The sequence below is a fragment of the Neofelis nebulosa genome, chromosome 3 (genome assembly GCF_028018385.1).
Source record: "Neofelis nebulosa isolate mNeoNeb1 chromosome 3, mNeoNeb1.pri, whole genome shotgun sequence".
In the NCBI taxonomy this organism is placed as follows: Eukaryota; Metazoa; Chordata; class Mammalia; order Carnivora; family Felidae; genus Neofelis; species Neofelis nebulosa.
This window is the reverse complement of record NC_080784.1, coordinates 108377259-108404520: the sequence shown is the minus strand read 5'-3', so window position 1 is coordinate 108404520 and position 27262 is coordinate 108377259. Positions and strand designations below refer to the sequence as shown.

Genomic DNA, 27262 nt, shown 5'->3' with positions numbered 1-27262 from the left:
ACTTCCTTTTCCCTGAAGAAATTGTGAGCTCTTATGATGAGAGTTAGATGGCTAAATATTTCAGGGTTGGGGGGGGTGGAAAATTTTTGAAGTAGCTGATGTGAAAATAGGAGACAGATGAAAGGCTGTCCTGCAACAGTGAAGGCACAATGGAGTTGAACGCTCTATATTAGTAGCAGAAACACAGAGTTCTTACAGTTTCATACAGAAGTATTCAGCCACCTCAGATTTAGCATAGGAAGGAGTAGTTGGAGTTTCTCAGACTACAGTTTTCCTACAGAAGTTTAAAGAATGTTAGGAAAAAGGAGTTGAAATAATATGCCATAAAACCTTTCTGGACAGCTGATAGGACAAATGAAAAAAGCTCATTTTAAAAGAACTCTAAAACTTAGAGGTTACAAGATTCAGGTTTTCAATAAAGCCAAAGAATATAGTGACGATAACTGAATGGTAAAAAAGGACCCAAAATGTGCAACTGGAACTTGAGATGCCCAAGATGTAGTAAGTCCATGTTATTAAAAAGAATAGAGAGGTTAGAAGGAAGATGGTGGCATAGGAGGACACTGAGCTCCCTGCGTACTGCTGATCACTTATATTCCACCCACACCTACCTAAATAACACAGAAAACCACCAGAAGACTAGCAGAATGGACTCTCTGGAGCCAAGCATAGACAAGAGGCCCACGGAAGAGGGTAGGAAGGGCCAAGAGGTGGTGCACGCTACACGGACTGGCAGGAGGGAGCTGGGGCGGTGGAGGGGCAGCCAGCCCACCTGGCAAGGCAGAGCCCATGAGTCTGACTTGCAAAAGCATAGGGGCCAGACTGTGTGAGTTCTGACAGCCAGCGGGACTTAAAATCTGGAATGTTAAAAGTCAGCAGCTCTGCTCTTGGAGAGCGGAGGGCGAGAGGATACCTGGAGGGAGAGTGTTGAGCCCCGGAAGACAGAGCTCAGCTCGGCGGGGAACAAAGGTGCTAGCAAGTGCAATTTCCCTCTCCCATCCCTCCAGCCAAAATCCCAAAGGGAACCAGTTCCTGTCACCAAAATTGCTTGCACTGCACAAACACCCAACACTGTGCTTCTGTGGATCCATCCCTCCCATGGGTTTGCCTCCCTCCTGGTGCTGCAGGGCCCCTCCTGCAGGGGACCACCGAAGGCAAAGCCAGCCAAGCCTGCCCCTCTGCCACTGTGCACCTTGCAGATCCACCCTGGCTAATACACCAGATCCCATCAAAGCAGCACCACAAGCCTGGCAGTGTGCAAGTAGCCCAGACAGGGGCCACACCACTCCACAGTGAGTCCTGCCCCTGGGAGAAGGGAAGATAATGTACACACCAGTCTGACTGTGGCCCCAGAAGTGGGCTGGGGACAGACATCAGGTCTGCCTGTGGCCCTGCCCACAAACACAAGTTACTCCAGACAGCACAGGGGAAGTGCCCTGAACTTGGGAGCCACCCCAGGGACTACCCAAAATGATGAAATGGAAGAACTCTCCTCAAAAGAAACTCCAGGAAGCAGCAACAGCTAACAAATTGATAAAAAACAATTTAAGCACTATAACAGAACATGAATTTAAAATAAGAGTCATAAAATTAATCCCTGGGCTTGAAAAAAGTACAGAGGACAGCAGAGAATCTATTGCTACAGAGATCAAGGGACTAAGAAACAGGAGGAGCTAAAAAATGCTATAAATGAGGTACAAAATAAAATGGAGGCGACCACAGCTCAGACTGAAGAGGCAGAGGAGAGAACAGGTGAATTAGAAGATAAAATTATGCAAAAAGAAGAAGCTGAGAAAAAGAGAGATAAAAAAAATCCAGGAGTATGAGGGGAGAATTAGAGAATGAAGTGATGCAATGAAACGCAACAATATACGTAAAATAGGACTTCCAGAGGAGGAAGAGAGAGAGAAAGGGGCTGAAGGTGTACTTGAAGAAATCATAGCAGAGAAATTCCCTGATCTGGGGAAGGAAAAAGGCATTGAAATCCAAGAGGCACAGAGAACTCCCTTCAGACATAACTTGAATCGATCTTCTGCACGACAAATCATAGTCAAACTGGCAAAATACAAGGATAAAGAGAAAATTCTGAAAGCAGCAAGGGATAAACATGCTCTAACATACAAAAGGGAGGCTGATAAGACTAGTGATGGATCTATCTACCGAAACTTGGCAGGCCAGAAAGGAATGGCAGGAAATCTTCAATGTGATGAACAGAAAAAAAAATATGCAGCCAAGAATCCTTTATCCAGCAAGTCTGTCATTTAGAATAGAAGGAGAGACAAAGGTCTTCCCAAACAAACAAAAACTGAAGGAATTCATTACCACTAACCCAGCCCTACAAGAGATCCTAAGGGGGATTCTGTGAGTGAAATGTTGCAAAGACCACAAAGTGCCAGAGACATCACTACAAGCATGAAACCAACAGACATCACAATGACTCTAAACCCACATCTTTCTATATTAACACTGAATGTAAATGGACTAAATGCTCCAAAAGACACAGGGTATCAGAATGGATAAAAGAACAAGACCCATCTATTTGCTACCTACAATAGACTCATTTTAGACCTGAGGACACCTTCAGATTGAAAGTGAGGGGATGGAGAACTATCTATCATGCTACTGGAAGTCAAAAGAAAGCTGGAGTAGCTATACTTATATTAGACAAACTAGACTTTAAATTAAAGGCTGTAACAAGAGATGAAGAAAGGCATTATATGATAATTACAGGGTCTATCCACCAGGAAGAGCTAACAATTATAAATGTCTATGCGCCGAATATGGGAGCCCCCAAATATATAAAACAACTACTCACAAACAAAAGCAACCTTATTGATAAGAATGTGGTAATTGCAGGGGACTTTAACACTCCTCTTACAGTAATGGATAGATCATCTAGACACATGGTCAATAAAGAAACAAGGGCCCTGAATGATACATTGGATCAGATGGACTTGACAGATATATTTAGAACTCTGCATCCCAAAGCAACAGAATATACTTTCTTCTCGAGTGCACATGGAACATTCTCCCAGATAGATCACATACTGGGTCACAAAACAGCCTTTCATAAGTATACAAGAATTGAGATCACACCATTCATACTTTCAGACCACAATGCTATGAAGCTTGAAATCAACCACAGGAAAAAGTATGGAAAACCTCCAAAAGCATGGAGGTGAAAGAACACCCTACTAAAGAATGAATGGGTCAACCAGGCAATTAGAGAAGAAATTAAAAAATATATGGAAACAAACAAAAATGAAAATACAACAATCCAAACGCTTTGGGATGCAGAGATGGCAGTCCTGAGAGAAAAATACATTGCAATCCAGGCCTATGTCAATAAACAAGAAAAATCCCAAATACAAAATCTAACAGCACACCTAAAGGAAATAGAAGCAGAACAGCAAAGGCAGCCTAAACCCAGCAGAAGAAGAGAAATCATAAAGATCAGAGCAGAAATAAACAATATAGAATCTAAAAAAACGGTAGAGCAGATCAACGAAACCAAGAGTTGGTTTTTTGAAAAAATAAACAAAATTGACAAATCTCTAGCCAGGCTTCTCAAAAAGAAAAGGGAGATGACCCAAATAGATAAAATCATGAATGAAAATGGAATTGTGACAACCAATCTCTCAGAGATACAAGCAATTATCACGGAATACTATGAAAAATTATATGCCAACAAACTGGACAACCTGGAAGAAATGGACAAATTCCTAAGCACCCACACACTTCTACAACTCAAACAGGAGGAAATAGAAAGCTTGAACAGACCCATAACCAGTGAAGAAATTGAATCAGTTATCAAAAATTTCCCAAAAAATAAGAGTCCAGAACCAAATGGCTTCCCAGGGGAGTTCTACCAGATGTTTAAAGCATAAATAATACCTTTCCTTCTCAACCTATTCCAAGAAATAGAAAGGAAAGGAAAACTTCCAGACTCATTCTATGAAGCCAGTATTACTTTGATTCCTAAACCAGACAGAGACCTAGCAAAAAAAAAAAAAAAGAGAGAACTATAGGCCAATATCTGTGATGAATATAGATGCAAAAATTCTCAATAAGATACTAGCAAATCAAATTCAACAGCAGATAAAAAGAATTATATACCATGATCAAGTGGGATTCATTCCTGGGCTGCAGGGCTGGTTCAACATTCACAAATCAATCAATGTGATACATCACATTAATAAAAAAAAAAGAGAAGAACCATATGATCCTGTCAATTGATGAAGAAAAAGCATTTGACAAAATTCAGCATCCTTTCTTAAGAAAAACCCTCGAGAAAGTCGGGATAGTAGGAACATACTTAAATATCATAAAAGCCATTTAGGAAAAGCCCACAGCTAATATCCTCAAAGGGGAAAAACTGAGAGCTTTTTCCCTGAGATCAGGAACACGACAGGGATGTCCACTCTCACCGCTGTTGTTTAACATAGTGCTGGAAGTGCTAGCATCAGCAATCAGACAACAAAAGGAAATCAAAGGCATCCAAATTGGCAAAGATGAAGTCAAGCTTTCACTTTTTGCAGATGACATGATATTATACATGGAAAATCCGATAGACTCCACCAAAAGTCTGCTAGAACTGATACATGAATTCAGCAAAGTCGCAGGATACACAATCAATGTACAGAAATCAGTTGCATTCTTATACACTAATAATGAAGCAACAGAAAGACAACTAAACTGATCCCGTTCATAATTGCACCAAGAAGCATAAAATACCTAGGAATAAACCTAAACAAAGATGTAAAAGATCTGTATGCTGAAAAGTATAGAAAGCTTATGAAGGAAATTGAAGAAGATATAAAGAAATGGAAAAACATTCCTTGCTCATGGTTTGGAAGAATAAATATTGTCAAAATGTCAATACTACCCAAAGCTATCTACAGATTTAATGCAATCCCAATCAAAATTGCACCAGCATTCTTCTCAAAGCTAGAACAAGGAGTCCTAAAATTTGTATGGAACCACAAAAGGCTCCGAATAGACAAAGTAATTTTGAAGAAGAAGACCAAAGCAGGAAGCATCACAATCCCAGACTTTAGCCTCTAATGCAATGCTGTAATCATCAAGATAGCATGATATTGGCACCACAACAGACACATAGAGCAATGGAATAGAATAGAAACCCCAGAACTAGACCCACAAAAGTATGGCCAACTAATCTTTGACAAAGCAGGAAAGAATATCCAATGGAAAAAGACAGTCTCTTTAACAAATGGTGCTGGGAGAACTGTACCGCAACATGCAGAAGGTTGAAACTAGACCACTTTCTCACACCATTCAAAAAACAAACTCAAAATAGACAAAGAACCTGAATGTGAGACAGGAAACCATCCAAACCCTAGAGGAGAAAGCAGGAAAAAACCTCTCTGACCTCAGCTGCAGAATTTCTTACTTGACAAATCCCCAAAGGCAAGGGAATTAAAAGCAAAAATGAACTATTGGGACCTCATCAAGATAAAAAGCTTCTGCACTAGAAAGGAAACAATCAACAAAACTAAAAGGCAACCAACGGAATGGGGAAAGGTATTTGCAAATGACATATCAGACAAAGGGCTAGTATCCAAAATCTATAAAGAGCTCACCAAACTCCACTCCAGAAAAAAAAATAACCCAGGGAAGAAATGGGCAGAAAACATGAATAGACACTTCCCTAAAGAAGACATCCAGATGGCCAATAGGCACATGAAAAGATGCTCAATGTCACTCCTCATCAGGGAAATACAAATCAAAACCACACTCAGATACCACCTCACGCCAGTCAGAGGGCTAAAATGAACAAATCAGGAGACTATAGATGCTGGTGAAGATGTGGAGAAAGAGGAACTCTCTTGTACTGTTGGTGGGAATGCAAACTGGTGCATCTGCTCTGGAAAACAGTGTGGAGGTTCCTCAAAAAATTAAATAGATCTACCCTATGACCCAGCAATAGCACTGCTAGGAATTTACCCAAGGGATACAGGGGTGCTGATGCATGGGGGCACTTGTACTCCAATGTTTATAGCAGCACTTTCAACAATAGCCAAATTATGGAAAGAGCCTAAATGTCCATCAACTGACAAATGGATAAAGAAATTGTGGTTTGTATACACAATGGAATACTATGTGGCAATGAGAAAGAACGAAATATGGCCTTTTGTAGCAACGTGGATGGAACTGGAGAGTGTTATGCTAAGTGAAATAAGTCATACAGAGAACGACAGATACCATATGTTTTCACTCTTATGTGGATCTTGAGAAGCTTAACAGAAATTCATGGAGGAGGGGAAGAAAAAAAAAGAAGTTAGAGAGGGAGGGAGCCAAAACATAAGAGACTCTTAAAAACTGAGAACAAACTGAGGGTTGATGGGGGTTTGGAGGGACAGGAGGGTGGGTGATGGGTATTGAGGAGGGCATCTTTTAGGATGAGCACTGGGTGTTGTATGGAAACCAATTTGACAATAAATGTCATATTAAAAAAAAAGAACACAATATATCCTTGAAATAGTTAAGCAAAGGAACTCAATGGATAGGAGGGTATCAAGCAACCAAATTACTAGATGATCTTGGATATAAGAAACAAAACCGACATCAGCAAAAATCTTAAGTGTGTTCTATGTTGTAAAATCAACACTAAATGAACTTATGCTTACTTGTAAATAAGAAGATCTAGAGAGTAGTGTAGCTTATGGTTTTTATCCTCAGTGGAAGAAGACCATAAGTCAGGGTTGGGGGTGTTTACAAGCAGCAGATAAACACCATCACACAGGTCTCAGTTCCCACCTTCTTGTTTTTAGAGCCAAGGATAATGGAGAACAAACAATATTTAACAGAGAGAATAGCAGAAGAAGTTTCCAATTTCAGACAAAGGGAATGTGGAAGAGATAAGTTAGAATGAGAATCTGCTTTCCCAATACACATACCAAAAACAAAGTTCCCAGAGTGCAGTGATATGATTTGGGAATGGAAGAGAGGACTTTGGGTAAAGCCAAGTAACCACAGGCTTAGATGGGATGATAGTGTGGGAGACAAAACACAACGGGAGAGGATCATTTTGGGACCACATGTATTGGATATAAAACTGGATAGTTTTAAGTGTCCAAAGCATTTCCTCAAGTATTATTTAAAACAGTACCGGGGTGGATTGGTGCACACCAGGCTTTGTCAGGGACTAGACTTTGCCTTGTTAGGCTATATGTCTGGTGGATATTTAATGTCTAGTACTTATGGAGACTCTATCCTACCTGAAAGTATAGAAGCTTGACATCTGTAACTTTAAAAATCTTTTTCACATGCTTAACTAGAAAGAAAATATAAATTAGAGTAGGGTTTTAAGAAAATCATCAAAACTATATTGAAATTGAAAGTTGATAATCCTGTTAGAATTCAGATGAGAAACCAACAGAAATCTTGGCATAATATATAGCTTAATCACCTAAAGGAAGAGAATAAGATTTAGTTAAGTGCCTGGCTACTGAAGGAAACACACAACTTGATAAAATACACACTCCATCCCTGTTGTGTTTTGAATAAGTCGAGAGGAATCTAAACAGGGACACTTATTCTAAAATTTCCACTTTCTTCCTTTTAGAAGCCATTGGATATTAAGCCTTCAGAGCTGCCTGTCAAGGCAGTCTCATACTGAACCCAGAAATCAGGCCGACTTACTCAGAAGGATACAGACATTTTAAAGCTGCAGGACTTACCCTCACAAGGGTGGAGCTCCTGCACAAACAAATGCCTGGCTTGGAGGAGGAGACTACTCTGTGAAGCAGGATGGCTCTAGAGGGAGGGTGTGAGCCTGGCATGTCCGAATGCTCTTCTCAGGTTACCGGGTAAGCCAGGATAAAGTGGGTAAAGGAGAAGAGAATCTAAGAACATCCTCAGGGAAAACCTGAACACTAAGAGTAGGGAAAACACATTTCTAATGCAAAGCAATTTGAAAAAATAAAAATAAAAGGACAGTAAATAAGTTGACCTTTTTCATTGGATATTCAAATAAAAACATGTTAAGGAAGTTTTACGTTTCAGAGAAAAAAATGTAAGTGTTAAAAAGAAAAAGACAAAAACATGTTGTGTGTGGGGGTGGGGGTACAAATCTTCCCTTAAGCTATCCATTAGTTTTACTTTCTTATAATTAATCAGTCTTTCTATTGTCTGTTTCAGCCAAAGCTCTTAAGTCTGTATATTCCAAATGAAACATGTAGTCTCAATTTGTCCTTTTTCATTCAATCTACTAGTCATTAGTGTGCTTATTTTGCACTTTGATCCACTGATTCATCCTAGGACTATTTTTTCAATGCCACTTTGTGCTTAGTTTGCAAGTGCAAGGCATTGTATAGATTAGAAGCAGGGTCAACATCCTCTGAAAATGTATAATTTTCAATGTAAATTGGTTGGAAAGTAAACCAAAGTTTTGACATACACAGTAAAAGTGAAAAAAAAAAAAAAGACTTTTTAACCCAGATGAACAGGACCATGAGGTAAGCTAGCTTTATACTTTCCAGCCACAAACATTCAATAGGTCTATGTGTGTCATTGTTAATTAAACTAAGGCCCTCCAATTAAGTAAGATCCCATCTGTGTTACCAAATTGATCCTTTGCTTGGCTAAAAGAAAACTTTTTCTCAACACAGTTTACAAACCACTTACATAGGTTGGATTTGCGGGACTGGTTCATTTACTGACAGATGGGAATTTTTTTTGTTTTTTTCATCTTTACAGGCATGTATGTGATGGAATGGACATAGACTTGAGAGAAGGCTTGCTTGGTGGTGATCTGCTTGAGGGGTACTCTCTCTCTGCCTTGAACATATTAGTGATATACACAGAAAAGAGCATATTCTTAAAATGTTGGGAAATAAACTTAATTTTTCTTCAGTAGGGAATTAAAAAAAATATTGCTCACAGGTGCACTCGCTGGTTCAGTCAGAAGAGCATGTGGTTCTTCTAGACTATTGATATTCAAAATTATTCGTACAGCTAGATTATCACAGTTGTATTAGTTTTCTCTTTGGCTGCCCTTGTTCTTGGTTCCTTTTACCTTCCACTGTGTTTTGTGATTTTTATTGATTATATAATTTCATTTTAGCATATAAATTATACTTTGATTCTACTTATTTAAAAAAATGGTTAACCTAGTATTTGCAATAAATGTTAATGGATAATTCAAGTCCAATTTCATAGAACACCGTATCACTTCAAGAGTAGTAAATGTACCTTATTACAAAATAATCTTTCTACAAGCCCTTATATTATTGCTGTCATTTATAGACAGATGTATCAACCTGTCACCAAGTACATCGTAAACTATTATTTTTAAGCAAGCTTCTGTTAGATCAATCAACAAAAAGTCTGTTACCTCTACTTATTCCTTCTTTGATATTCTTGCTTTCTTATCTAGAGTATGACCTATATTTCCTCTTTAAAGAGTTGCTTTTAACTACCTAGCAAGGAATGTCCACAGTTAAATTCCCTCAGTGTTTAAGACCACCTTCATTTCTCCTTTACTTTGAAGTATAATCTTAGAGCATACAAAATTCTAGGTTAGTGGACTTCACCTCTGACCATTTTTCGCTCTTGTATGGTTTCTGAAGTCAGATGTAATTCCTATTGTTTCTCTACAGGTTATTTTTCCTGCTCTGACTTTTAAAGTTTTATTTTTTAGTAGGTAGAAGATGACATGCCCAAGTGTAACTTTTTTTCCCTGCTACTTCTGGACCTGTGGTTTGGTATCTGATGTTAAATTGGGGTAACTCAGTCGTTGTTTCAAGTATTTATGTTCCTTTTTCTCTTTCCCCTTCTGATATTCCCATTAGGCCTATGTTACAACTTCCATAGATATTCCACAGTCTTCCTGCCCCCATCAGAGGTTCTTTTGTTTCCAGTATTGGAGAGCTTTACGGATAGACCTTCAAGCTCAGAGATTCTTTCCTCAGCCAAGACTAGTGTATTATTAAACCCAAGGCCATTCTTCATTGGTGTATTTTACCTCTATTTTTGTTGTTGTGGTTTTGTTTTCATTCTAAGGATTTTGATCTGTTTACACTACCCTCCTATTCTTGTATGTTTACTTTATCCTTTGGAATTCTATCATAGAGCCTATTAATCTTTTTTTTTTTAATGCCCAGTCTGATAATTACAACTTCCCTGACCTATCTGGCTCTAATGCTTGCTCTGTCTATCCAAATTGTGATTTGTTTTTTCCTTTTGTTAGGCCTTGCAATCTTTTTTCCTAATAGCCAGACCTGATGTATCAGGTAAAAAGAACTGCTTTAAATAGGCTTTTAATAATGTGGTGGTGGGGGTGGGGGGGTTGTGGGAGGGGAAACATACAATAGTCCTATAATTATCTTAGTCTTTTAATGAGTTTATATCTCTGACCTGTGACCACAAGCCTCATTTTTCTCTTTCCTCCGTTAGGTGAGACAGGATTGCTACAGGAGGCTGGAATTGGTCGGATCACTTCTCCCAGTTCAGTTAGACTGACAGAACCCTCAAAGGCTAGGCTCTGGTTAGTTTGTACTTTGGACAGAACTTGTTAAGGAGAGCAGAGTGTTCTGGTATATCTCAAAATGGTTCCTTTTCTTCCCCTCCCCCTGCTGGAAGCACAAGGGAACTTTCCTGACATTTAGTAAGAACGTGGTGGAGAGCCTGGGAGGTAGGTAATCCGTGCCAGGATAAGAAAACCCGAACGATGACAAATTGCTGGTGACGCAGGATGGACAACTCAAAATACAAAGGGTACACAGTGACGGGGAGTCCCCACACGTTTGTGAGTTTTATTTCCAGGACCTCTACCAGGTTCCCGGAGTAACAGAGTAAGGTCCTTTGTGCTTCCAGCAGGCAAAAGGGGAAAGCAACCATTCTGAAATACAGCAGAGCACTCTGTTGTTCTTAACAAGTCCAGCCCTCAGGAGAAACTAATTATCCAGAACAAAACCACTACATCTGTATGATGTTTTCGTTATACTGTTTCTCTTGACTATATTACCAGATGATTTTAGTTCTAATACAATAGTTCCCAAAGTTGTTTTTTTCAATAGACTTTAATCTCAATTCATACAGGATACATGGACCAGCTTCCCATATCAACTGGTAATCATGTTCAGTAATTAGTAACAGGTGCATTGTCTTAATTAAACTCAAGTACCTTTTCTCATACCAATGGAGTGAAACATTCCATATATAAGCCCTTACTATCAGATTATGCAACTCCAGGTGAAAATAGTTACTTTGATTAGATCAGAGTTCAGTATTCCAATCTACTAGCTTAATTGCTGTATATGATTTTATTTGTGAAAAGCTCATTCTAAGTGTTTCAGATTAAAACAATTAGAGGCAATGGGTTTATAAAAATTAAGATGTAAGTCCAAGGAAGAGAAAAGAATAGTTCATTTGAATTCTCTTAACTTCAACATAATCTCATATAAATAGAGAAATAGGACTAACATTTTAAATATAGGAAAATGTATTGTTAGTTATAAGGCTAAGAATTTTATTAGTTATCTAAAGATTTATAATAATTGACAGGAACTGTTTAAGATTTGTTCCCTTCCTAGAGTAAGCCAATTTTATATTTATAGTTTTTTAGAAATATTTGTCTTAAGTAACAAGATTAAAATGATACATTCATTTTCGATTGTGGTTTTGTGCTTCCCTGGGTTACTGAAATAACCTTGGTTCCCAAATAAAATTGAATTACCTGTCCATCTGAATAAGTTAGAGGATAGAATTTCGGACACACAAACAGAGGAATGTCTGAAGACGATATACTCAGATACAGAAATACTCAAATAATGGTAACTGAAACAAAACAAAACAAAAAAAGGAGAATCAGATTAGCTGAGTAGAGGTTCATTCAACATGGAGAAGGGCTCTCTATTCCAGATATAGTCTTATACAGCAGTGCAAGGTCAGGAAACAAAGTTTTACCTCAATTTTTATTTTGAATTTTTCCACATGGTTGGTAAAATAAAGGCTAGGTATGCCATGAATCAGGGAACAGTTCTCGAAGATTTTTTTATTAGAGGTCAACAATAGGTATACACATACATGCATTTTAGAAGAAACCAGTATCTAGTTCTGCATAAATCCATGCTATTAGACATTTTAAATGCCAAAGAATATTTATTTGTAATTAGTATATGCTGTAGAAATTAGCTTCAGAAATTACCAGAAGTTATTGGTTTAGTTCTAAAGTTTTCTTAAAGAAACTTAAAATGCATATATATGTATATATTATGAGCATTTGTTACTAGGACTTTTTATTTCATTTAATCTAACACTGGATGGTAATGCCAGCTGAAGTTAATATGTAAAAGTGGACAATTGGCTTTCACTGTTATTTTTATGAAGTACATTTCATATAAAAACTAAGTTATGAGTTATGGAGGATTTGTTCTTTTACCGCAAGAACACTTTTCTTGGCTGAACACTTTTCTTTAGTCTCATATGCTTTTTATTAAACTGGCCTTGAATTCTGTGTTCCCTCTTCTGATTTCATAAGCTGAAAATGGACTAAGGATCTATATAGGCACCATAAATTCAGTATGTATAAAACTGAAAAGTCATCATGACCTCTAATGCATTTCATTATGCCTTGGACCCTTCTACCAACACCTTGCAACTTACAGCAAATACCTGGAAATCATGCTCAATTAAATGCTCTTCAACACTGTTGTGGCCTGATTTTTTTTTTAAGTTTTATTTATTTGGGGAGAGAGAGGGAGAAGGATGGAGGAAGAGAGAGAGAAAGAATCCCCATCAGGCTCTGAGCTGTCAGCAGAAATCCAGACGTGAGGTTCAAACTCATGAAGGCGCGAGATAGGGGTCTGAGTGGAATTTGGACACTTAACTGACAGAGCCACCCAGGCACCCCCTGCCCTCTTTTAAAAACAGGAGGAACCTCCACCCAACTTTGGTTTGAATATAAAGACACATGATGCTAAACACATTGAAAAGATACAAAAATATTTACCATCCTTAAATAATTGAGGTCTCAGAGATGAGCAGTCTCAAGAAAGTCCACAAAACTTGAGTAAAAGCAAGGAAAGCATTTGGGCTGGGGCTTATATTGTGGTCAGGGGCAGGGTGGGGAGGGCGGGGGGAGGGGCGCTGGGTGAGGATTCTCATAGGAAGGCAGGAAATTGGGTGGTCTGAATCTCCTGCAGGTGCTAAAGGGGAAACACTTGGGCTCCCCTACCACCTTGCCCAGGTGTGGGGCTCAAGAGGCAGAAACCATGAGGTTTGAAAGCTGTTTACAGTCAAACATCAAAATAGAATTTAACTCTATTACCAATAAAATCACTAACATGTTCTTACAGTTTACCACCCAAATTTTATTTCCCTCTCCGCTTTCATGATCCCTTTTTAAGAAGTTATCATCTTTGCTGGATCTCTATGATAGATTTCTGACTCATCATATTATAACTGTAGTTTTTCATTCACATTCTATTTTTCACACATATAGTTTCTAGAACACAGTAAGAACTAGTGTTCCCCATAGCATTACTTCCTCCAAAAACCTTTTGTGTTTAAATAAAAGTGAAGGACATCTTTACTGTTATACATGCAACCTCTTTACCTATGTTTTTATGTATCCATCAACCCATCTCCCTCAATAAGCATTTTAAAGAGAAGCCATGCCTCCCTATTACTGTATCATGTTAATTACCTGTGCCTCGCACATGGAATAGCAATAAGAGCTTCTGAAAATTAGAACATTTAGGGCTCAGAACCATGAAGATCCTAATCTTGATTAGAGACTCCCTGCCATGGAGTTAGTTTTCTGAGATGAAATCGAATGTGTGACTTAGAATTAGATCAAATAATTCAAATTATTTAAATGCACAGAATTAGGAATTAGAGCAAATCTCAAAGAATTTAAAATACATCTTTTCAGTCTTTATGTAATTTATAAATATGTTTCTACCTAATGATGAGCACCTGATAAAGTATTTTATATTTGGTCAATTCCTCCCAAATAGGTTTAGTAGGCTTCTTACATTGCTTTCTCTTAGGAAATGGATTCACCTAAAGAACAGAAAGGCACTCCCTGCTTTGAATAAAAGTGTGTCTGCATTAAAACTCATTAATGGCCAGACTACCATATTATAAACCAGCAGTATATTAGCATTCGATAAAAAATTGAAAGGTTTTCAACATATTTCAAAATGGAAACATTAGAGAAATTTATGTATATCCTATTTTTTCCCAGCATGCAATACATTTGGACCATTAATTCAGCTGCACAAACAACACCAGATCTCAAAATTAACTAGCTGAAAACTTAAATAAAACTTTATAATTATTTTTGTATTATGTTAAAGGGGAGAGATTAAATGTCAGAATATATGAAGTGTTGTTTTATTTTGTCTTCACACACTTACCTGATAACATTTAGTGCATTCTTAGCTTATTTAATAAGGGTAATTAACATTACTAATAGTTGGAAGATATTAATACCCAGAGGGGAAAAACGCATCTTTAACAAGATGTAAGTTTACTCTCTGATATTATCCTAGATATTATTCAAAACTGACACTGCTTTACAGAATAAAGATTAGGAATCAAATGCTCTGCTTTCATTTGTGAGTACTCAGTACACAACATAAAAGAGATAAGATCATCCAGAGATTTGGTTGAAAACTAAAATAATTATATGTCACTTTTGTTTATATTTTATTAATAAACTACAAGTTGTTATGTAACACAATACATTCAAAATATTAGACATCTTCAAATAATTATTTTTCTTTATTTACAAGCAGGAGTTTTACACAATTTGAAATGTAATTTAAAAAAAAAAAACATTTATTCATTTTTGAGAGAGAGAGAGACAGCGTGCGAGCAGGGGAAGGGCAGAGAGAGAGGGAGACACAGAATCCGAAGCAGGCTCCAGGCTCTGAGCTGGCAGCACAGAGTCCGATGTGGGGCTCGAATCCAGGAACCAAGAGATCATGACCTGAGCTGAAGTCAGATGCCTAACTGACTGAGCCACCCAAGTGCTCCTAAATGTAATTTAAACACAGCATAATGGTCTTCATATGTGTATCCATTTGTGTTTCATAAATTTGGAAAGTCAATTTATTTTATGTTATTTTTTAAAGTTTATTTTTTTATTTTGAGAGACAGTGTGTGCATGAGTGAGCTGAGGAGGGGCAGAAAGAGAGGGAGAGAGAATTCCAAGTAGACTCTGCACTGTCAGTGGGAGCCCAGAGCCCTATGTGGGGCTTGAAAGATGAACGATGAGATCATGACCTGAGCTGAAACAAAGAGTTGGCTGCTTAACCAACTGAGCCACCCAGGCACCCCTGGAAAGTCAATTCAAATCTTCATTTTTTTATGAGTATGATTACAGTTTGTGCATGTTTCTCCCTACTTACGTTAATTTTCAGAGATCTAAAATAATAGTACATAAAACAAGTAGCATATTTGGCTTTCCAAAAAATCTGAATTTTCCGTATACATGAATTTTAATTCATAAAAACTATTTAATTATTATCAAGATATATTCATCTTAATTTCATATTTAAGTTTATTAAACTAGTTATATGCCTTAAAGGTAGATAGTTTTTTTTCAAAGAGATGTTTTAGAAAATGGTATCCACTTGGTAACTGTGGATTCACATAGAGAACAATTTAAAGATCAAGACAAGTAGTATGCTTTCATATTGCCTTCATTTTCATAGTTCAAGTTTCAATATATGATATAGTTGTTCGGTCTGAGGAAGAAAAAATTTGAAATTTCAATGTAATAGATACCTAACAAGTATCATTGGTGATCATGATTGCTTCCTCCTTCCCTTAAAAGATCATCAGTATTTACAACAATGGGCTTACACAAAGCCAGTGCTAGCCCTTCCCTGAAAGGGAGATGGACATCAGTAAAGAAAGACACTCTTTCCCAACCAAAAATCAAGTTGCTTCCAAAAAAGATAACCAAATGTAGGCTAAGAACTTATTCCTCTAAGCTAATAAGGACTGTGGTAATTCTGGCCACACCATAGGCCCATGTGTGGGTTACTGTTAAAGACTCAAATTGAACTAGACAGTGTTTGGATGTAGCTTAATACCTTAATTTTGGATGACATTTTTAAATGGGTTTCTGTTATTACTGAGATTCAGCTTCTAGATGTGTATTTCATTCAGACCCAGTCATATTATTTGTAACCTAGCAACAATATTTAGTCTTTTACCCCTCCTGCTAAATTCCTTGCAACCTTTACAAAAGGTCTTGAGCCATTATATTCACTGAGAAGTCTTGGTCTGAAATAAAAGTGGGTGTAACTTCTGATAATACTTATTTATAAAGAGTAGTCTGTTTTCAGTACTGAGGAAAAATGAACTGTCACTGAATTTTATTCATGTTTCTTGGACATCCTCAAGTGTTGATGGACTTCCATATAGCCCTCATGTTTCTAAAGAGCTGGTTGGTATGCATTCGTCTCACTTCCATAGCAGGAGATAATTCCCGAAGAACATTCTCTTCCTCCCACAAATCCATTCACAGGGACTCATTAACACTAGCTCAATATCCAGCCTTTCATATTTATATGAAGCTATTTGGCATATTTTCTTTTCTTCTTAAACAAGTGTGGCCATAAAAAAGTATGTTCTTCATTCTTCTTTCTGCAGCTGCAAAGAATGTTCAACTGGTCAAAGCTTGCTTACCTTGAAGATTGTGTATTCTGGGGATAAGTTCCATCTGGAAGATAACTGATAGCATAATTTCTCGGAGACTCATCACATATAATATGTAAATCATAATACTTACTCACTTGGCTTTTCTGAAGACACAAGATCATACAGTTGGTAACTCTTAGGGATAATGGTGGTGGTAATGATAGAAGGTGAAGACTAAGGATCCAGAAGATACTACACTATCCCATGCCCAGCATTAAACATGAGTCTTTATAGGAGTGAGACTTGAACTTTTTATTACGGCATATCACAGTTTAAACAGAAAAAAATGGCTTCCTATTCTAATTAAGCATTATGTGTGAGTATGGTAATATTTAGAATACACTTTTCAGGAGTCTAGTTTAATAACTGCTGACACAGTAGATATTCTACTCTAAAACTTTACCACTTGTATCCTGCATTTGGAAGGAGTACAGTAGATTTTAAAACTGTCTTTTTAATTTTGTTCTTGATATGAGAGTGTATTAATAGCATTGCTCAACATTTATCATTTCTAATTTTAATCTAGTAAAAACAGTTATGGAACTTAACATTTTGTTTGAATGCAGAGTCATCCTTTAGGAAAACAAACAGCTCCCTGCTGAGACTATTTGATAACACATTTTTTTTCATGCACTATTTAATTTGCCAGTCAATGGATAGAGTTAGAAGTAATATTATAGATATTAAAACTCCAAAATTGTAGGAGAAATGGACGCTACACTGCAAGCAAAATTTTTCACTGGAACTGGTCTCACAGTCATGCCAGAAGAATCTTTAAAAATACATCAATATCAGTGAATGTATCACACTAAAGGGACATGAGAGGTGAATTTAATTCTATTCCTTTGAAAGGTTTATTTCTTTAATCATAAAACCACATTCCAACTTTTTTAAAAGGTGAATTTTGTCAAACTTTTTAGCTACTTCTATAGCCATATTAGGGGATTTTCCAGAATTAATCAGGTTATATGAGTAACTCATTATTTTGTTCTCTCCATTAGGCAATCTGAAATTAATTTCTGACTTTGAATCATTAGTGAAAAAAAGACTAATAATAGGTAAGTAGGGCTTAATGCAAACGATAGAGTGTGGAGACTCAAAAGTTCCTTACAATTCTAATCCATGTGTCTAGTGATTTAGGGAGAGAGAGAGAGGGAGGGAGGGAGGGAGGGAGGGAGAGAGAGAGAGAGAGAGAGAAAGGATTTCCTCAAAGTAAGAACAAATAAATTTATCATTTAAAAAAAATTTCCATTGGTCATATGTGATTATATTTATTCATGAATATAAGGGTATTTAGTTAAGTAGACAAATAAAGAAGGCTGTAGATTAAACATCCATGCTTTGGAATTATTTAGAAATATTTTTTTAGAATGTTTTAATTATTTTTTTCAAAACATTAGCCTTGTCTGTATGTGTATTTCAATAAGTCTGAGCCATTTTATGGAATCAAATATTCATGCTTAATTTACAACATATAAATATTTAATTGAAAACTATTGTGGTGAAAACTGACTTTAAAAATCTTTAACATATGTAACTTTCCATCAAAGGAATCTGGAAATCTCTACAGAAAATTTCATTTAAGCTTATGATCTTGAGGTTAATTTTGATATTATAATTGGCATTGCATAGACTGAAGTAAAATGTGCTGTGTTGTTTAAAGGTAATCTATAATAAAATAAGGATTAATACTCTTTGCATTTCTACAGAATTCATATTTCATTAGTATATCATGTATAATTAGACACTATTTCTTTAACACAGCAAAAATGTAGTTTTGACCAGCCTCATTATTCTGCTTTCAAATGAAAATGGACTTTCATCGATAAAACCACAACAAATTGTTACAAGAAAAACTTGTATTTTAGAAAATTTAGCAGAACTGAAGTGCTTTATGCATTTAGGTGTGCATTTGTATAAAAATGATATATTTTTTCAATGCTAATTGTCTTAGAATTGCTTGTTTGAGTATAGAATTAAACTATGGAATAATAATAAGTTCATTATTTTATGATATTCAAGATAAACATGCTAAGATCAAAATTCCAACGTTTATCTAAAAGGTTAATGAACTAAGATTTTGCTCATATGAATTCCAGAATTACAATGGATCAGCAAAGAATCTTTTTGAGCCTTCAGCAATTGTTGAAGGGGTCAGTGTGATAACCAACCATGTATGGATGTAAGAACAAATAAGAGAAGTGAACAATGTAAGAACAATGTAAGAGAAGTGAAAGTAATCAATTGCAAATAATTGTGTTTGCCTGATAATCATCTAGCATACATTTCTGCTAGAGGCACTTGGAAAAAATAAACCAATTAACTGAAGTTGGTATTATATTTTTTTTAGCATGGAAGTTAATTACAATACAAAAATGTTAACTTAAACAAAAACTTTGTAGGTATAGAAGTGTGATACTCTTTGAAATGATTTAAGGACAAAATATGTTTTAAACACACTAATATATATAAATCTTTGGCATAAGATTTGCCTTTTGATAATTGCTTCATCAAGTGGAACTAGATGGACCTCATAAAGATACTGTGTGCACTGGCCCAGAATATTTTGTATTTCATATGCTTATTAGAAGTTGTTACAATTAGGGTTTCAAAGAGGAAAATTACTCTTGCCAATTACACATCAGCTCTAATGGAAGCAGCTCTCAGAGAGCTAAATGAAGACTGTTTATATGTCTGGTAAAACACAGCAACAAAATCACTTCATATCTGAGTGGCATGTATCAACGGTGAGATTGCTTTTTGAACCATTTGTGTGTATGTGTGTGAGTGTGTGTGTGCAAGATGTAAAAATATGTCAGTTATAAATCCATCCCATTTTTAACCGTTGGGGTGAAAATGTTTGAAGCTGGAAAAAAATGTTCCAAAACATCTGTACAAAAATATAAAAATAAATGTATACCATACTCAAATCTCTAAAAATGAGACATGTAGTATTAAAATGTTTGTAGAAAAAATTGTAGGCTAGACTTGGGGTCAAATACTTAAAAAAAATTAATGTTTATTTATTTTTGAGAGAGAGAGAGCAACAGAGCACGAGTTGAGGAGGGGGAGAGACACACACACACACAGAAATCTGAAACAGGCTCCAGGTCTGAGCTGTCAGCATACAGCCTGATGTAGGCCTCGAACTCAAGAGCTCTGAGGTCATGACCTGAGCTGAAGTCAGGTACTTAGCCCACTGAGCCACTCAAGTGCCCCAGGGTCAAATACTTTGAAATGCAAAATGGTGTATATCCTTTAAATTTTTATAATTTAAATTTAAAAGATTAAATCCTTTCCAAAAATAAAGTGTAAAATATGTATAGAATCTTCATAATCTTCATAATCTTATATAACATTTTATATCATGAATATTACATGGCTTGCTTTAGGTCATTTTAATTAATTTGAATCTCTAAAAACCATGAATTTTAAAAACAAATACTAAATGTGAAAAATAAATGCACACATACAGTGAAATTATTTTGGTTCCATGTAAAAGTACTCACTTCTTAATATCACAGTAAATTTTATTTATTAAAATGTTATTATTAACCCTTATTTTGCTACTATTTGGTGACAAGTGATTCTCTTACAGAGAACTGGTTTGCCCACCAATTTCTGGAAGGACTTAATTCATCACTCGTTATATAAATATGTGGTTATTATTGTATGTAATGAAAATCTACCTGCCCAGTATACTTGAAACTAATGTAACATTGTGTGTAACTATACTCAAATAAAAATATGTATATCTGTCTGTCCATATCCATAATTTGCTGTACAATTTCCCACTTCATCACTTATGTTGTAAGAAAAGATTAAACATTAGAAAGAATATTTCTAAATATCTTCTGATTCTCAGAACACAGAAAACCTTCAAAATTACTCAGAATAACATAAAAAGCCTACCAAATCCAATAGTGGATTTAACTGAGACTCTCAAAAAATATCTAGCTTTGAAAATAATAAATTGTATATCCTAACAATTAAAACAAAATTATGAAAAAATAATCTTTAATTTTGTAATATTTTAAAATCATTTGCAGAACTCTATCATAATACATCCAAGCCTTGTATCCCCAAGAAGTTATAAAGAAAATGAGAAAGAAGGATTACTTGGCATTTGTGACAACATAGATGGACTTTGCAGGCATTATGCTGAGTGAGATAAATCAGAGAAATACAAATCCTGTATGTTATAATATATATGCAGAATCTAAAATAGTCAAACTCATAGAAACAGAGAATGGAATGGTGGTTACCAGAGGTTAAGGAGTGGAGAAATTGGGGAGTTGTTGGTCAAGGATAAAAACTTGCAGTTAGAAGATGACTATGTTCTGGAGACCTAATGTGCAGCATCGTGATTATAGTCAACAATGTTGTAGTATTGACTGCTAAATCTTAAATGTTTTCACCAAAAAATGAAACAATGTCACATGATAGAGGTATTAGCTAATGTTGTAGTGATAATCATTTTGCAAAATACAAATGTGTCAAATCAACACATTGTACATACACCTTAAACTTACACAATGTTATATGTCAATTATGTCTCAAAGATCTTTTAAAAAATAAACAGAAAATGTTCAGTGGTTATCAGTAATAATATGTTTATATGATGACAAGCAACAGAGGCACAGTAAGATCAGGTAGGTTGCTTTGAGTGGTAATTCTCAATCTGTGCTTCAAAATTGTCTGGCAAGGCTGTTAAGGATACAGATGTCTGCTTGAACTCACCTTCTCCACAAACACACTGAATCAACACCTGTGTACAGAGCAACTTCTCCTGAAGAATAAGGGTGGACTGAAAAGCTTTTTCTGAACAACAAAGTATAGAGAGATCACACAGACAACAGCAGGAGAGACAGAGGCACAGTAACTAGGGGAACCCCCAACCTCAACACCGCAAAATGCAGTGGGGAGAATAATACTGAGCTCCTGGGAGCAGATTTGTCTGGGGGACACAGACACACAAAAAAGTCATTTTTAAAAGGGCAACTAGAATATTATGGAACTAGCCCTCTGCCAAATGGCAGGGGAACTGCTGAAACTCAATCCAGGGTTGGAGGGGATGGTGACTACCATGTTTCTCACTTCCTTTACATCTTGATAACACTGATAGGAACAGGGTCTGGATGCCATAGCTGGCCTGCTACCCCATTGAATGCCAAGCTCCTAGTCCACAGCCATCCCCTTAAGGCAGCCTCAGTACAGATCACACTGGGACATCCCTGGACAGTATCCACTACAGTTCTAATCATCTCACCTGGTGACACAGGCACAAACACCCTGGGACACCCCAGGCTTGTACCCATTCAGCTCCAGATGACTCTCTAGGGTACCTCCTGTGTGGAGTACCCTAGGACTTCCCACCATAACTGCTTCAGTACCACCTGTGCTACCAGAGGACCCCTGCACAAAGAACCCCAGGATTCACTAGCCTATGCTCAATTCAGCTCCAGCCCTTGCTCCAAACAACCTCAGTGTGGAACACCCAAGGCACCCCTGGCCTATGCCTAATTTGGCTCCAACCATTACTGCAGGGTGCCCCTTGTTCAAAAATACCCAGAACACCCCAACTTTCAACCACTTTAACTCTAACTGATCTGCCAGGGTTCCTTCTGTGTAGTGAGCCTCAGGACTCCTGCACTAGCTGTATTCACTTCAGTTTCAGCTCTCTGACCGGGGTAGCCCAAGCTAGGAGTACAAAGGGACTCCCAGCCTATGCTCACTACAGCTCCAGTCAGCCAAAACTGCCAAGCAAACACAGTCTACAAAAGGGATTTCCTACACAAGTCTATTCCTTCAAGTTTAGGAGAAGACATTGTTCTGCTTAATTCATAGACACAAACAGAGAAAGTCAAACAAAATGAGGAGATAGAGTAATATGCTAAAAACAAAGAAACAAACAAACAAACAAACCAAAATAAGACCAGACTTCAGAAATATCAAATGAAATAGAGATAAGAAATCTATTTGATAAAGAGTTCAAAGTAATGGTCACAAAGAGGATCACCAGACTAGGCAAAAGAGTGGATGTACTCAGTGAGAACTTTAACAAAGAGATTTAAAAAAAAATTAAGGAACATAAAAACTGGAATGAAAAATACCGTAGAGGAAGCAACAGGATATTAGAGGATGCAGAACAGATTAGTGATCTGGAAGACAGTGTAATGCAAGGCACCCAAGCTGAACAGCAAAAAGAAAAAAGAATTAAAATGATAATAGGTAAAAAGATCTCTTGGAAAACATCAAGGAAATGAACATTCACACTACGAGTCCCATAGAGAGAAGAGAAAGGGGCAAAAACAAACAAACAAAAATGTATCAGAAGAAATAATAGCTAAAAATTCCCTAACCTGAGAAAGAAAATGAACACTCATTTCCAGGAATTACAGAGAGCCCCAAACAAGGTGAACCCAAGGATGTCTACAGCAAGACACATAATAATTAAAAAGACAATGATTAAAGATAAAGAGAATTTTAAAAGCAACAAGAGAGAAATAACTAGCTACATAAAAGGCCATCAACTGATTTTTTCAGCAGAAACTTTATAGGCCAGAAGGCAGTGGCATGATCCAATGTGTGGAAATTAAACAAACAAACAAAAAACACAAAAAACAAAAAAACTACAACCAAGAATACTCTACCAAGCAATTATTCAGAATTGAAGGAGAGATAAAGTTTCTCAGGCAAACAAAGTTAAAGAAACTCATCACCACTAAACCATCCTTAAAAGAAATGTTAAGGATACTTCTTCAAATGGAAAAGAAAAGGCCATAAAAAGAAGAAAATTATGAAAGAAAAAAATGCACAAGTAAAGGCAAACATACAGTAAAAGTAACAGATCAAACCTTATAAAGCTAGTATGAAGGCTAAACAACAAATGTAATAAAATCAATTATATCTAAAAAATTAGTTAAAGGGCTTCATAAAATAAACAGACATAAAATATGAAAAGACATACATAAAAAATGGAGTGTGGAAGTAAAAATGAAGCTCTACCGGAATGTGCTCAAAGTAAAATGACCATCAACTTAATATAAACTGCCATACTACACATATGATATTATATATCAACCTCATGTAACCACAAACCAAAAACATGATAAACATAGAAAAAAATAAAGAGAAAGAAGCCCAAGTATAACATTAAAGGAAGTCATCCATTACAATGAAAGAGAGCCAAGATATGAAGAAAGGAACTGAGAATTATAAAATAATCATAAAGTAATTAACAAAAATGGCAATAAGTACGTAACTATCAATAATTACCTTAAGTGTAAAAGGACTAAGTACACAGGTTAATGGAATGGATTAAAAAAATAATAAAAACCAAGACCAAATACATGCTGCCTATAAGAGAATCACTTGGACATATAGACAAATACAAACTAAAAGTGAAGAAATGGAAGAAGATATTCCATACAAATGGAAGCAAAAAGGAAGGAGGAGGAAGGGGGGGGGAGGAGAAGTAGGAGAAGCAGCAACGGTGGCAGCTGGAGTAGGAATACTTATATTAGACAAAATATACTTTAAAACAAGGACTGTAGTAGAGACAAAGAAGGGCACTATATAATGACAGAGATCAATCCAACAAGAAGATATAACAATTATGAATATCTATGTACTCAAAATAGGAGCACCAAAATACATAATACATGTTAATACAAACATTAACAGACATAAAGGGAGAAATTGATAGTAATACAGTAATAATAGGAGACTTTAAGTCTCTGGTTACATCAATGTATAGATCACCCAGACAGAAAATCAGCAAGAAAACAGTGGTTTTAAACAACACAGTAGACTGGATGGACTTAAACACATATGTCCAAAACATTCCATTAAAAAAGAGCAGAATACACATTCTTTCAAAGTGCACATGAAACATTAACCAGGAGAGATCACAACAGATTTCACAAGACTGGAATGGTATCAGGCATCTTTGCTGACCACAAATATGTGAAACTAGCAATCAACTAACTATAAGAAAAGAAATCAACTACAAGAAAAAAAATGGGGAAAACACAAACATATAAAGGCTAAAAAACAGTCCTCTAAGCAACTGATGGGTCAGTGAAGAAAACAAAGAGGCAATCAAAAAAACAAGGAAACTAATGAAAATGAAAACACAACAGTCCAAAATATTTGGGATGCAGAGAAAGCAGTTTTTAAGAGGGAAGGTTATAACATAATAACATAACATACCTACATCAATAAACAACAAAAATCTCAAATAAACAATCTTAACTTACACCAAAAGAAACTAAAAAAAGAAAGTCAAAAGTAGTATTAAAAAACGCAGTAGAAGGAATGAAATAATAAAGATCAGAGAAGAAATAAATTGAGAATAAAAGAAATAGAAAAGATCAATGAAACCAAGGGCTGATTTTTAAAAGAAACAAAATTGATAAACCTTTAGCCAGAACCATCAGGAAAAACAGTCTAAATAAATAAAATCAGAAATGAAAGAGGAGAAGCAACAACTAACAACACAGAAGTACAAAATATTTTAGAGACTACTATGAAAAAATTTTTTAAATTCTTTACAAGTTTATTTATTTATTTTGAGAGAGACAGAGAGAGCAAGTAGAAAAGGGGCAGAGAGAGGGGGGAGAGAGAGAATCCTAATCAGGCTCCACACTGTCAGTGTGGTGCCCAATGCGGGGCTCAAACTCACAAACTGAGATCATGACCTGAGCTGAAACCAAGAGTCGGATGCTTAACTGACTGAGCCACCCAGGTGTCCCTCTATGAAAAATTATATGTCAACAAATTGGAAAACCTAGAAGAAATGTATAATTCCCAGACACATATAATCTTCCAAAACTGAATCAGAAAGAAATAGAAAATCTGAAAAGATGACTAGTGACAAAATGAATCAGTAAACAAACAAAAACAAAAAAACAAAAAACAAACAAACAAAAAAAAACACCAGACATAATTTCAGGACCAGACAGACTCACAAATGAATTCTACCAAACATTGAAAAAAGAGTTAATACCGATTTTCAAACTATTCTAAAAACAGAAGGAAAATTTCCAAGTTCACTTTATAAGGCCAGCATTACCTCAATACCAAAACTAGATAGGACACTACAGAAAAAGGGAACTACAGGCCAATATCCCTGATGAACATAAATGCAAAAATCCTCAACAAAATATAAGCAAGCTGAATTCAACAATATATTAAAAGGTATGATCACATGGGACTATTTCCAGGGATGCAAGAATGGTTCAATATTCAGAAATCAATCAATATGATATATTGCATTAACAAAACAAAAGATAAAAATCATATGATCATCTCGATAGATCCAGGAAAAACGTGACAAAATTCGATCCATTCATGACAAAACCTCTCAAAAAAGTGGATTTAGAGGGAACATACCTCAACATAATAAAAGCCATATATAAAAACCCATAGCCAACATCATACATAATGGCTAAAAAACAGCTTTTCTTCTTTTCTTCTAAGATGAGGAACAAAGAAGGATGTCCATTCTCACCACTTTTATTCAACATAGTACTGGAAGCCCTAGCTTCAACAATCAGACAATAAAAAGAAATAAAAGGCATCCAAAATAGAAAGAAAGAAGTAAAAGCATCACTATTTGTATGATACTATATATAGAAAGCCCTAAAGACCCCACCATACAACTGTTAGACTAATAAATAAATTCAGTAAACTTACAGGATACAAAATTTATATACAGAAGTCTTTTGCATTTCTATACACCAATAATGGGGAGGTGGGGGAGAGGGGAAAATAGGAGATGAGCATTGAGGAGGGCAGTTGTTGGGATGAGCACTGGGTGTTGTATGTAAGTGATGAACCATGGGAATCTACCCCAAACACCAAGAGCACACTTTACACACTGTATGTTTGCAAATTTGGCAAAAATTGTATTTAAAAAAAAGGAAAAAAAAAAGAAAGAGATATTAAGAAAATGCCATTTACATTTTCACCAAAAGGAATAAAATATCTAGGAATAAATTTAACCAAGGAGGGAAAAGATATGTACTCTGAAAACTTTAAAACCTTGATAAAAGAAACTTAAGATGACATGTGCAAGTGGAAAGATATTCCATGCTCATGGATTGGAAAAATTAATATAGTCAAAATGTCTATACTACCCAAAGTGAACTACAGATTCAATGTTCTTGCTTTCAAAATACCAATAGCATTTTGCACAGGACTAGAAAAGATAATCCTAAAATCTGTATGGAATAAAAAAAGACTCCAATTAGCCAAAAAATTCCTAAGAATGAAGAACAAAATTAGAGGTATCACAGTCTCAGATTTTAAGGTACACTACAAAGTTATAGTAATCAAAACAATATGGTACTGGCACAAAAACAGACACAAAGATCAATGAAATAAGATTGAGAGCCCAGAAATAAATTCGCACTTACATGGTCAATTAACCTATGACAAAGGAGGCAAGAATACACAATGGGGAAAACCCAGTCTCTTCAATAAATAGTGTTGGGAAAGCTGGACAGCTACACACAAAAGTATGAAACTGGATCATTTTCTTACCCCATACACAAAAATAAACTGAATATGACCTAAA

The 27262-nt window shown here is 36.0% G+C and overlaps 1 long non-coding RNA gene across 1 annotated transcript in view; it reads right to left on the bottom strand.

Annotated features, from left to right (window-relative positions):
* Positions 1–27262, bottom strand: part of LOC131507162 (uncharacterized) — a 114661-nt gene that overhangs the window by 835 nt on the left and 86564 nt on the right. The gene's annotated exons all lie outside the window — the stretch shown is intronic.